Source organism: Brassica napus, chromosome C9 (assembly GCF_020379485.1).
Source record: "Brassica napus cultivar Da-Ae chromosome C9, Da-Ae, whole genome shotgun sequence".
Lineage (NCBI taxonomy): Eukaryota > Viridiplantae > Streptophyta > Magnoliopsida > Brassicales > Brassicaceae > Brassica > Brassica napus.
In genome coordinates, this window is record NC_063452.1 from 53588071 (window position 1) to 53601228 (window position 13158).

Sequence of the window (13158 nt, forward strand, 5' to 3'; positions counted from 1 at the left end):
ACAAGAGATTATAAAGGTTTCGGCCGCAAGAGCTGTCAGCGAATTACCTAGTTCTAGCAACCTAAAACCTTAAACCTAGTTGAGTCGCAGCTCGATAACAGAAGACGAAAAAGATATGAAAATGGTTTTGATTGATTTCGGACTGAACCTTATGAAAGGCTGCCTACGTACCCCTTTCGAGGATCAAGCCGAACATAGTTCAAGAGTGAACCAAGAGATCGAACTGCTTGTGCGCGTTCGTCTGGTAATCGGGTGCCAGTCATAGAAACAGAGCATGTCGAGAATAATGCCTCAAAGTTTCTAAGTGCCGAGAGTTCTCCCTTGTGCCTCTCGCCTAGGACTCCTTATATACTCCCTCCAAGGTTGGTTTGAGCTTTTCCTTTCCTGCCCTTAAGCCGTCATAACTCGAAAATGGAGATATTCCATTTTCTAGATCTTCATGATTATCTGCGGAAATTTGGCATTTATCCGCGGAAATTTGACATTTATCCTTTCTTGCGGACAAAGTATAAACCGTCATAGTATCTATAGGTTTTTCCTTAAAAAATCGTAAGTGAATTTCTAATCGTGTTTTAGACCTGTTTGGGCCGTCTTTCTACTCGAAACGTTTATTACGATTTTTATCGATAACAATAAAGTTTCCACGATTTTTATCGTAAATTTTAAGTGATAACTCCAATCGATGGGAGTGAGAAATGATATGGCTGCGGAACTCGGGAACTAGCATTGAGGAACTGACGAGAATGCAAGGTTTTATGTCGTACCCTTTGATCGATGTCCGAAACAGTTCGGTCGCTACGTAGCGACCGACTCGTTACGGATCGGTCGCTATGTAGCGACCAACCGAGAGGCCTGGTCGGTCCCTACGTAGCGACCGACTCGTTACGGATCGGTCTAGCGACCGACTCGTGCACGGGTCGATCGCTAAGTGGCGACCGACTCGTGCGCGGGTCGATCGCTACGTGGCGACCTTGTTTGAATCCTTTTCCGATGTTCCATGAACGTGATCTTGGGCTACGAGTGTTTAGTTTCGATGAATGAACCAAGATTAATGCAATATTTCACCGCAAGATTCTTCGTAAAAGCAATCTTTACGACGAATATTTTTCGTGAAAACGTTCACGCTGATTTTTTACGGATATTCGGATGATAACTTCATCGTGCCCGTTTTTGACCCCAACAGTGTTTCGGATAAGTCTTTCCAAGAAATTTATCGTAAAATTTTTTTTCAGTAATTTTTACGAAAATTAATTATTTGAAAAGTATTTTCGACGACATTCAAGCGTTAATTCCATCGTGACCGTTTTTGGCCCCAACATTGATCTTATGGAACACCTCTCCATTAGATCTCTATTTATATGAAAGTCAATTCCCTTTAACATGTGGGATATGAAAAACACAAACCTAACCAAAATAGAAACTTCCTTTTCCTATTTCTAGGTTTCCTTATTGTGTTTACCTTAACATATTAAACATCTAATAATATGTTAAGTTTCCACAAGCTTGGGATTATCCAACATTCACCCCCTTAATTCCAACTTGAATTAGGGAGATCAATTTTTTGAACTCCGATTAAGCTCCTCATTTGCTTGAACATAATCCTTGCTAATGGCTTGGTAAGGATGTCGGCCTTCTGCTCAACACCCGGCACATGCTCCACTTCGATCTGCCTGTTCTCCACACACTCACGAGTGAAGTGATACTTCTTGAGTACATGCTTACTCCTACCATGGAAAACTGGATTCTTTGTTAGAGCAATGGCTGATTTGTTGTCGATCCTAAGCTTAACCTTCTCACCTTCTTTGCTTAGTATCTCACTCAACAACTCCTTGATCCATATAGCTTGCTTTGCTGCTTCTGTCGCTGCCATGAACTCTGCTTCGCATGATGACAATGCAACCGTTTGTTACTTCTGTGCTGTCCAAGTGATAAGTGATGAACCGTAGTAGAATGCATGACCTTACGTTCTCCTCTCGTCATCGAGATCAATGTTGTGACTGCTGTCACTATAACCAACGACACTCCTTGACCCATCTCTCTTGAAGAACAGACCGTAGTTTGTTGTTTTTTTCACATACCGCAATATGTGCTTGATGGCTTGTCCGTGAGAGTCTCTCGGATTGTGCATGTATCTACTAAGAGCACCTACTGCGTAACACAGGTCGGATCTTGTGTGAAGCAGATACCTCGAACATCCTATAATTCTTCTGAACTCAGTAGCATCTATCTCTCGTTCATCTTTAGCCTTTGAGATCTTTAACCTTGACTCCATTGGTACGTGGGTCACACGCTTCCATCTTTGTGTCACATACCCCTGCGGGAGTCGTGTTACGCACTTCCACTTTTGTGTCATACATGATTTCTTGAGCATACCTTCCTTGTTTTATTCTGTCTGCTCCTTGAATCACCTCTATGCCAAGGTAGTATGTTAGCTTACCTAGATCTGACATCTCGAACTTCTTAGGCATCTCCTCCTTGAATTGCTTAATTACCTTAAGCGAAGTTCCTGTCACAAATAGATCATCAACGTAGATGGCTATGATCAAGATGTCTCCTCCTTCAGTCCTGCGGTACACAGATGGTTCCTTCGTGCACTTCTCAAATCTCATCTCTTTGAGAACCTGATCGAGTTTTACATTCCATGCCCTGGGTGCCTGGCGTAACCCATATAGAGCCTTGTGTAACACATACACTCGATCTTCTTCTTCTTTCTTCTCAGAACCAGTCGGTCTATCTACAAGCTCCCATATCTTGTTTCTTGTGATAAATGTGGGAACCGAAATTTGCACTGTCGATTTCCGTTTAAATAAGCAAACTAGGAAAACCCTAATTTTCCAGAGGTCCTGGATATCTGCTAATACCACACGCCAAGCAATCAGAACACAAGAATAACAACGATAAAGTACAAGAAATCGAAAAGAGAGCAAAGTTGATCTTATTCCGGATTCGCGTTTGAGCGTTACAACAAGGTAAGAGCCTGGGCTACGAGAGCTGTCGGCGAGATTCCTAGTTCTAAAACCCTAAGACGGCAGTAACCTAGTTGAGTCGCAGCTCGAATAACAAAAACAGAAATTTGCCTAATTGCTCTAAGTGCTAAGTTTGCTCCCAGAAAAGTCCTCTCCATGCTTCTCGCCTAGGACTCCTTATATACTGGCTCCTAGGTTGGTTTGCGCTTTTCCTCTTCTGTCCTTAAGCCGTCATAGCGTAAAAATGGAGATATACCATTTTTTCCGATCTTCGTAATTATCTTCAAAATTTCGTATTTATCCGCGGAAACTTGACATTTATCTTTCCTTGCGAACCAAGCGTAAACCGTCATGCGGCTTACGGGCTATTGGTTAATAAATCGTAAGCTGGGCCTCGAGTCATGTCTTAGGTCCCTTTAGGCCGTCTTCTGACTCGAAGCGTTTATTACGGCTTCTTTCGATAAAGAACGAACTTTTCGCGGTTTTTACCGTAAAGTTTGATCGATGACTTAGAATGGCGGAAAACATGAAATGGGTTCGCTACGGTCTTCGGGAGATAGCATCGAAGGGTAGACGAGAATGCATGGACTAATTTTCGTATCGATGTTTCGGAAGAGCTCGGTCGCTACGTAGTGACCGAGCGTGTAGCGATCGAGCGGAACAGACGCTCGGTCACTACGTAGCGACCGAGCGGGACGGACGCTCGGTCACTACGTAGCGATTGGACAGAGTGCATGTGCGGTAGTAACGTAATGACCGAGCTTGGTTCGTCCGTGTTCCGATCGTCATACTCGGACCTATCCGTAACTGGTCTGGGTATGTTTCCGATAACTTATGTTTGATCTAAACAGAATTCGATCGAAGCTTTATCTCGGGAACATACGTTGCGACGTTTTCTTGATCGAGCATGATTTGTTGCGAAAAGACATACTTGTATTTTGCGGGAATTTGGACGTTAACTTCGTCGTAACCGTTTTCGACCCCATCAATAAACTCCAACTCGTCTGCCATAGCTTCAATCCAATTTTCTTCACTACCTAGATTGAGCTCATCTGAGGCAAACTCTCCTCCTCTATCGGTGTGAATCTTTTGAACCGATAGAATGCCTCACGATTATCTGCTGGCGTTGGTGGTGCAATTCGTCCACACAAATCTCCAAGCAATAATCCCAATGGCTTTGAAGTATGCACCATGGCCTTAGTCGGGAATGAATCTCTGATTTTCTTCCCAGCGAGACATGCGTCACACACGCTTTCTTTGTGTGTTACACACAACATTCCTACGACCATCTCCTTCCTTACCATGTTGTTCATCACTCCATAGCTTATATGTCCTAGTCGAGCATGCCACCTCCATGTAGCATCTACGTCCCTGACATGTAAACACTCCGTGTAGCTTATCTCCATAAGGGTCTTGTAGAGAAGGTTTGGAGATCTTGTCACACGAACTAGTAACCTTCCATGCAAATCTGTGAGCGTTAAGTAGACATCTTTCATGTTAACCTCACATATGTTTTCTGTTGCTAGGCCAAGACTCAATATGTTGTGCTTCAGGTCGGGTATGTAGTATATGTCCTTGAGTGTCTTCTTCTCTCCAGTCTTGCACACAAAGGTAACCACACCCTTTCCTACAATACCAACACACGATCCATCACCAAACTTCACCTTCTCTTTGGTGTTGAGATTCAAACTCGAGAAGAACTCCTTGTTCCCTGTCATGTGATTGCTCGCTCCATTATCCAAATACCAGAAACTTGCATTGCCTTTGTCGATATCAAGATTCTTCGAAATCACCTTATCTTCGTTCAAAAACACTACCTCGTGTACATAGAGTGCATCGGCCTCTTCTGTCTCGTTTAGGTTGGTTTCTTGATTCTTCTATGTCTTCTCGGGACAGACAGTTGCGTAGTGACCAGGCTTGTCACATCTCCAACATATCAGCTTTGAACGATTCTTCTTCGAGTTGTTATCTTCGGTGTGTGACACACGGTTTTGGTTGTGTGACCTACCTCAACCTCTACCTCTACCATTCCTTCCTCTTTCTCTACCACGAGAATTCTCATAGCCCCTCCCTCAACCTCTGCCTCTACCATTCCTTCCTCTTCCTCTACCACGGGAATTCTCATAGCCCCTCTGACTATGCTCTTCATTGTTCGAAAACATCAGCTTCCCTTGGTCTTCTTTCTGAGTTTCTTCTCCTACACGCTCCTCGTACGCCTTAAGCCTTCAAACTATGTCTTCAAACCCCGTTGAGTTGAGATCTAGGACTTTCTCAAGTGATGCTATGATCTGGATATACTTGTGTCTCGGAAGACCCTTCAAGAACTGCTTGACCATCTTGGATTCTTCTATGTTTTCTACCAATGAGGTTGCTTTGGATGATAGGCCCGATATCTTCCCCGCGAAGTCATCGACCGTATCATTATCATCCATCTTCAACCTATGAAACTCCGTCATCAACGTCTGAAGTCTCGCCTCCCTTACACGATCAACTCCTAGGTGTCGTGACTTGATGGCGTTCCAGATCTCTTTTGATGCAGTTTGTTCTCCCACCTGATCACTACAAGAAAATAATAGTATTGCAACACATAAATATTTTTTGCAAAAAATCAATATATTGTTGCAAACATAGAAATTGTAACGAAGTCTCAACAAATTTTATCTTGTTGCTGATTGACTGTTGCAAAATCATATTTGTTGCATGAGTATTACAAAATTTGCGATAAATTATGTTCTCGTTATATTTGTTGCATTAGTGTGATGACAATGGTGTAGTAAATTTAAAGCAAAATTACAACATTTCATTTGCTACTCCTCGTTGTTGTAAGTCATTTCTACAAAACACATATAGCAAGCACTATTGCAAATTTCTAACAACTATTGTAACCAATAATCAAGACAAAAATGTTTTAAAATATTATATGCAACCATTAGCTTATTGAATTATCACGACAATGTCTAGTCCAATGCAACGATGCAATGTATGGTTGAATTGTTTTTTTTTTGTAATGTGCATTGGTTTTCTTTTCACGGTATATTTTTTGGTTTTAATATTTTCTACTTGATTAATTAAAATAATAATAAGCTGGTTATTTGAACAAAACTCATTAAACTGATTATTAGATAAATTTTGTAACAATTAAAATAACTATATCTTTAGCAATCAATGACGAAACCACCCAACAAATTATAATAACTTTTTACAAAATTCACAGTAAATAAATATAAAATACAAAAAATGAGAGAATGTTTTTTACACCTAGCGATTGTGAGGAAAAAATACTTTTCACTATTTTCTCTATTTTTTTTGTGACTGATTTTCTCTATTTCTTCAAGCTTCTATATATCCTTTTTGATGTGTGCTTCTCTGGGAAAATAGCAGAAAATCCACCATTGATTAGAATGACTGTTGAACATAAGAAGAATGTCGTTAAGAAAACAAATTTATAAGGCATTCAAAAGAAATAATTATAATTCCCCAGAGACATACCTGGTATTTTCTACTCAAACCTAGCTACCGTCGGATCTCACAGACTATTTGACTACGAAACATACAACAAATTAACTGAAATAATCTGACTCCAGCAAAAGCTAAAACACAAGTCTGTGAGAACCTATACAAACAAACACAACTCGTCCAGTGAAATTGAAAATGCTAATACTAAATATAGAAATGTATGTGTGTGGCTTATAATTTTTTTTTTTTGTTCAACTGGATTCATTCATTCATAAAGAGGTTTGGAGAGGGTCTTAAGGCCCAACCAATCCATTACAAAGACAGGCCCTTGCAATGGAATCAGCTGGCCCATTCTGAAGTCTTGGAGTGAAACTAAAGCCACAGAAAGTAAAGGAGGAAACTAGAAAGGCGATATCGGAGAGAGTTCCGTAGAGCTCTGTCGTCCTTCGGTTCTCGTTAATTGCTTTGATAAGCACTTGAGAGTCTGATCTAAGCCAGATGTGTGTGGCTTATAATTATAGATAGGTATTTGGGTTATGTTTTAGTTTGTGTTCCAGAGAAAGTTTGGAATATATATAGAGATAGAGAAAGCAGAATGTCATACATATATAAATGTATAAGCGTTAATATAATTGTGATTATAGTCAAAAAAAAATCTAACCGTCAGAATATTTGCATCCATTTGTACTTATCTAAAGAAGATTCTTAACTGTTAGACAACTGAAATATCAAAAAGGTTGTTATTAGTTTGGTTAGAATATATGTACTTATTTTAAATATTTTGAATGAAAATCAACCGTAGAATTAGGCCATGCAATATTCTTTTTCTCAGTTGTGGATATGCACAAAACCTAATAATTATGAAAATATGTATAGATATAAATCAAATAGATATAAACTAGACTAAAAAAAATTCACCAATCTTAAATCATACTTAGGTTGATAAGAAAAGTTAATGGTATATCAGGCCAAAACTAATTAGTTTTATGGCAAATGTTTTTGTTGACACCTGAACCAAATAAAATGAAACCAACCACGGTTATTAAGAGTTAAAAATCAAAAATATATAATATCACAATTGTCATAAGAGTTCTTCTTAATCGTTACATTTTTGTGACATGTTTTTAACGCTAAAAAACGTGAACTCGTTATCGTTGAATAATTCTCATAAATTTACAACATATGTTCATATGTTATAAAAATATTGCAATTTAGCAACATAATTTGCAACAAAAAGATTTTGTTATGATTTTGCAATAAAATTGTGACTAAATTGTGATGTATGGTCATTATTGCAAAAAATTTGCAAAAATTTTTGCAAATTTTTAACAAAAAATAAAAGTTGCAAAATTGTGTTGCAATATCCAACTTTTCTTGTAGTGTGAAGAATCAATGTTTAGGGAACATATTGAAACAAAAGAGCTATCGCAATATCGTTCTTCTTTTGATCATCTGAATCGGGTTCGATCGTGTCCCACACTTCATGAACACGAAGTAGAACCTTCATCCTCATCGACCAAACTGTGTAGTTTGTCGATGACAACATCGGACATTGGATGGATGTAGATCCAAAGTCTTTCGTGCGTGAAGCCCTAGTCACGTCAGCCATCTTGCCGTCGCGATCTCTTGTTCACAAGCACCAGGATCTTAAGCTACAACTTAAGCTTAGATCGAGTCTCCAACCTGAGGCTCTGACACCAATTCAAATCTCAGAGATTTCTAGAAACACAAGAATTATAAAGAACAACTTTTCTTTATTAGCTTTAGAAACTACTCAAAACTATAGCTCTCAATGTTTCTCTTAGATCCCTTATCTCAATCTTATTGATCTTATGGAACACCTCTCCATTAGACCTCTATTATATGAAAGACAATTTTCTTTAACATGTGGGATATGGAAAACACAAACCTAACCTAAATAGAAAAGTTCTTTTCCTATTTTTAGGTTTCCTTATTGTATTTATCTTAACGTATTAAACATCTAATAATATGTTAAGTTTCCACGAGCATTATCCAACATGAGTGACTAATATTGTTCTTAAATTAAAATGAAAACGTGTGTAGCAAAAATCTCAAATAAACGCAACACTGATAAATAACTTAGCATGAGAGAAAATATATAAATATGTACGTTTTGATTGGGAAGTAAATAGCAGAGAACAAGGCAAAAAGTTGAGAGGTTGACAGAGCCATCGTTTGAATGAATGTTTGATTATCAAACTTTATTTTGTTTGGTCTCAGACTCTTAGTATTCTAGAATAAGGGAGAAATGCATATATATATATATAGGTAACAAAAGGAATACTCAATTTTCTAGTAAATGATACTTCTGTCGATCATTAAAATGAATGAAACTTAAGGGCTGTTCGTTTGGTTGCCGCAGGTACCGGCGGCAGCGGCAGCGTCAACATTCTGCGTCAACTCTTGTTCGTTTCGTTGACGCAGGAAACTGCGTCTGACACCGCGTCCGAACGCCGCGTCCTGCGGCTGACGCCGATAAAATCTGCGGTCGCGATATAGTATGCGGCAGCGTCAGCGTCAGCGTCTGCGAAACGAACAACAACTGTCCTCATTGACGCTGCCGCCGCCGCTGACGCTGCCGCTGCCGCTGACGCCGAACCCTGCGGCAACCAAATGAACAGGACTTTTATGTATTGAAATTTGATAACAAGAATCTTCCATAACAAATATTTAGTCAATGAATAAAATCTGGTTATCAAATCTCAATACACTAAGTCCATTCATTTTAACGACTGACAGATATATCATTTAGTAGAAAAATATATTTTTCACAACAAATATTTAGTCAAAACATATGAAGGTGGCCTACTGGTTCCTTGAGATTCTCACAGACGACCACATATGAAGGTGGTTGCATGTTCAATACTCTGTCAGCAAGGTGGCACTATACCTCTCCAAATATTTCTCCTAGTGGTTGGTTTGGGAGGCAGGGACACCTTCTGCTTGCCATGCATGATCTATACCTCCCATGAACTCATTATCTAGCCTATAAATAGCAGACCACCCTCTTAGTTCATTCCCCACATCTAAAATCCGACCATAGTCACCCGAGAGCATCCGAGCCTTAAGGTAAATTTTCGGTCTTTAGCTTTCTTTTTTAATTAGCTTTTTTTTTCTTAGATAGTCTTTCTTACCCTACCCTTCCTTTGTTTAGATTTCTAACGTTCTAGAGTTTTCCCAATAGAAGCTTAGAGCGAAGCCGACTGCGACATAGGAGCATTTGCAGTCTGGAACTTTCACCTAAGTGTTGAGGTGAGTCTTGGTTAAGGGTTTAAATTGTTGATTGTGCGGTTTGGCCTGCAAAACAAGAGTATTGATTGATGCGTTGTTAGGTTGTGTGTTTAGAAATATATTGATAACTATATGATAACCAACACGCATGTGTGGTGAGTTTTTATACTAATGTTTGTTCATTAAATGGTTTTAACATTTTGCAACACAGCGATCTTTATCGATTGTAAAATGACGAATGTTGGTCTCTTAAATGTATCATCATTGTTGAAGAGTTAACGTATTACAGCTCATTTTAATTATTTTTGAGATTTCATATGCACAAAAAAAATTAAGTTTTGCGGCTTACACAAATCACCAAAACCAGATATGCAACATCGATTGTAAAATGACAAAGGGAATTAGGATTTCTGATCTCGATATGTTTACTATTGACTCTCCATAAGTGATTTCATTTTCTACCTCAAAATTGTGTTTTCGTTCTAGTTTCTGTTTCACTGATAGTTTTTTTTCTTCCACTCCAGATACATATCTAAGAATCAAATTTTTGAAGACTCTATTCATATGTTAGTGTTCAAATCTAATATATCAAGCTATTATAGAATATAAGTGAAGACTCAAAACATAAATTTTTGTCTAATATATATTCACCAATTCTTACAATTATAATATAGCTAGATAGGGTATTAGGGAGAAACAAATATTAGACGAACGATCAAATCTCTCATTCTTCGAACAAACTCAAAAGAAGTTGATTGAAACCTTGTCATGATATTTCATTAAAAGCTTTTTAGGAATAAAAATCAAGACTATTGTTTAATTTGAATGAAATAATACATTAAAGTGCTTCCAACATTAAAAATCACTTTGATATAAACAAGTGTATTTTTGGCATTGTCATGATCAAATAACATATTAGAAACCACCTATTTAAAAACTAATATGTATACATAAAATATATATACATTAGAGTAAGCACATAAATCAAACTAATACCTTTTGTTTATTTACAATCATGTTTTTGGTAAATAAATCAAAAACCCATTTTATTTACTTTATATGCTATATAATTAAACTCTAGTGATATTGACATATAAATAGTATATTTTAATATAAATATTTATTATTGACACTTCCTACTCATATGATTTTATTAACATTTGTATATTTGCTGTAACAAAAATTTAAACAGTTAATCACAAAACTTTTATTTTGATATTTTTCAATACAAATTTCAAAATTTAAATATTAAGATCTCAATTATTTTTCACTACAAATTTTTAAATTAAGATATTTATGTAGTATATAATTTAATTTAAATGATATTAATATTAATATATATATATATATATATATATAATATGAATATCTATTAATGAGACTTCATATTCATATGATTTATGATCATTTGTATTTTTCTTGAACAAAAAATGTCAATCATTGATCACAAAATTTTCAATATGGGACTTTACCATTTTTAGTAATTTATAGTTGTTTTAAAAAATTGAAAATATAACATATAAGAAAAACTCGATTTTATAGTATATACTTAATGTGATTGGTCAATTCTTTTAATAATATAAAATTAAAAAAAAAAAGAGAGGATGCAAATATTATTATCAAATATGTATTATTCATAATCATTAATTGTCATTTATATGTTAATCATATTAGGTAATTCCGTAGCTTTTATTTAAGGAAATAATTCTGAATATTCTTTTGTACACTACTAATCAATTTGATAGTTAGTTTAATAAAAAAATATAATATATATTTATATGGACCAACTTGTTTTTCTAAGGATTCTAAGAATCATCTTAGTGATGACACGTCACTACGAAAACATGTTGTAATGCTCTAGGATTAATATATAGGGGATGATTGTTGCTTGTGAAATATATTAAGTTATATCATTCGCCTCGGCTCGGGGGTATAACATAATTGTGATGTATTTTTTTATTGTGATGCATATACTTGTATGATTGCGTTATATTATTGGGGCCTCGGCTCGGATAGTATAACATGTTTGAGCATGTATTAACGGGGAAACCCGCAAAGCCACAGTTTTCGAATTAGGAATGATCTGTGAAGGTCCGACACTCGGGTGGAGAGTCGTGAGAGTCATTGGTGTCCACTTGAGGCCCGTACCTTATCTGGGGCCTAAATCAGTTCCGAGCAGAACGCGAAGACACATGTGATAGGGTTAGCTACCCTCGACCGTGTGGCTGCATGACGATGAGGCAAGTGTGAGTTCCATGTCATTAGATTTTTAGACTTTGTGTTTAGGGTCAATGGGCGCAAGAAGGGATGTAGGATGGACTTTGTATCGAGATTGGAACAAATGGCGAGAGGCAGTCCTCGACGATCTATGAAGATATATCCACTTGTGAAGAGTGGATGATTGGATTACTTGATTGTTTTAAGTTTTGCATTTTATATTGCTTAAAATAATTAATCTCTACTGCTTGATGATTGATGCATATTGTGGGGGGGGGGTGATTTAATTGTTAGAAAACCGACTCACTGAGCAAATTAGTTGCTCATTAGACTCTTTGTTTAGCAGGTAAACCGTAGTAGGTTCCATTCGGGATTGGAGGAACACAAAGCTGTTGGTGTAGATTTGCTACTTTTTGCAAACATGTACGTTTTGTAATATGTACGATATAGCTTTGAATATCGGCTGAGCATATATAATTGTTTTGATGTAGTTGAAACTAAAGGATATATGAATAAGAAAGGTTTGTAAAATTTCTGGATTCCATATGATACTAGTCTTAGTCCGGGTCGAACTAGCTAACGATTTCAAATTCGGGTTGCAAAGCCTTAACTTGAGATTGCTAGGAAACCCATTCTTGGATATTTGATCTTGGGATTTTAAATCTAATCTGGTCGAATGTTTAAGAGTATATAGTAATATCTTCGATCTGGTTAGAGTTCTTTAGTTCGTCGTGCATGTTCTTGTTTGATTGGTGCATGGCCAACTAATTAACTTTGACTTAATCCGGATCGAAGGTGTTACATGCTGGTCTCGGGACTTTCTCTCTGTCCATGTGGATGCAGATTATGAGGTCTTTTGGAAGCTGTTCTTGGTGAGCTCAATCTTTTAGACATGTTCATCGGGCAAGCCAATTTTTACCGGGTACATGATCTCGTTTTAACTTCTAGCTCTCTTTTTTGTGGCAAGCATTTTTGTACCGAGTTTGATATTCCCTTGGTCTGTTGCTCTTCTCGTTGTATTAGTCCATGCTTAGCTTAGCTAGAGTGTTTGTTTAGTTGTTTTTCATTTCTCTCTTTCTAGTCTTTTCTGTTTTTCTGTAAAAAATTGAAATCCGATAATCAAATCTTAACATTTTTACCAAAAAAAAAAATATCTTTGGTCAAATTATAAAGATAAACCCAAAATGAATTTCTACTCATGAAAATCCTATATGGTCAACTCTAAGACACCTTGGCTTTTTGAATTCAAACTTGTTTTCCCTTTTTT